The sequence below is a fragment of the Octopus bimaculoides genome, chromosome 4, assembly GCF_001194135.2.
Source record: "Octopus bimaculoides isolate UCB-OBI-ISO-001 chromosome 4, ASM119413v2, whole genome shotgun sequence".
Lineage (NCBI taxonomy): Eukaryota > Metazoa > Mollusca > Cephalopoda > Octopoda > Octopodidae > Octopus > Octopus bimaculoides.
This window is the reverse complement of record NC_068984.1, coordinates 77078095-77079292: the sequence shown is the minus strand read 5'-3', so window position 1 is coordinate 77079292 and position 1198 is coordinate 77078095. Positions and strand designations below refer to the sequence as shown.

Sequence of the window (1198 nt, the reverse complement as noted above, 5' to 3'; positions counted from 1 at the left end):
CACAACAACCTCCTAAGCAGACCGAGTGCAGATATGAATAGCATATGAGAACCAGTATTATGGAAGGATAGGAAAATATTAGATTTATAAGCCCCACCCAAAAATTAACTCCATAATTGCCCACGGGCATATGGCGTAGTGGTTAAGAGCAAGGGTGTATCAGCCGAAACGTGTTAACAACAAACAAGATGAGACAAATAACCGCCAAATATAAATAAAGCTCTCAAATGTTCTGGTAACGTGTCGCTTCATTCAGCACAACGTTTGTCTTGTATCTGTATACACACACACACACACACATGTGAATGTATGTGTATATGTATATATATATATATATATATATATATATATATATATATATATATATATATATACATACACATGTGTGTGTGCGTGTGTGTGGTGTATATATGGTGTGTTTAGGTATCTGTCTGTAAAATTGACATAACAGACCAACTCTCAAAGTTGCTGATAACGTTTTCCATATTAATTTCGGAGATTATAGCCCCGCTTGTAAAATATTCTTCACGCAGAGAAGTTCTAATCCATTTATCGACATTACGGCCGCAAACATATATTTTCTGTTTACCGTTTCAATTTTACCGATCTTAATACAATCAGTGTTTGTATCGAACGACTCTTTCAGGCTCTTACTCTCTGTTTCTCTCTCTCTCAATTTCTCTCTCTCTCTCTCGCACCTTTCTTTTTGTCTTTGCCTCTCACGTTTTTTCTCGCTCTATCTCTGTCTTTGGCTGATAAAAACTTGACACGTTTATTTTTAATGTGCAAAAGATACAAACATATAACTTTTCCAAAAAAATGACTCTTTGTCGTAGCCATCTAAATATTCCAATAAATCTATCTACAAAGATACTTCTCATATATATATTATATATATGACCTTGGGCAAGTGTCTTCTACTATAGCCTGGGGCCGACCAAAGCCTTGTGAGTGGATTTGGTAGACGGAAACTGAAAGAAGCCTGTCGTATATATGTATATATATATATATGTATATATATATATATATATATGTGTGTGTGTCTGTGTGTGTGTGTGCGTGTGTGTGTGTGTGTGTGTGTATGTGTGTGTGTTTGTGTATTTGTGTTTGTCCCCCCACCATCGCTTGACAACCGATGCTGGTGTGTTTACGTCCCCGTAACTTAGCGGTTCGGCAAAACTAGACCGATAGAACAAGT

The 1198-nt window shown here is 36.6% G+C and overlaps 1 protein-coding gene across 1 annotated transcript in view; it reads right to left on the bottom strand.

Annotated features, from left to right (window-relative positions):
• Positions 1–1198, bottom strand: part of LOC106876948 (glucagon-like peptide 2 receptor) — a 363581-nt gene that overhangs the window by 278881 nt on the left and 83502 nt on the right. The window lies entirely within an intron of this gene.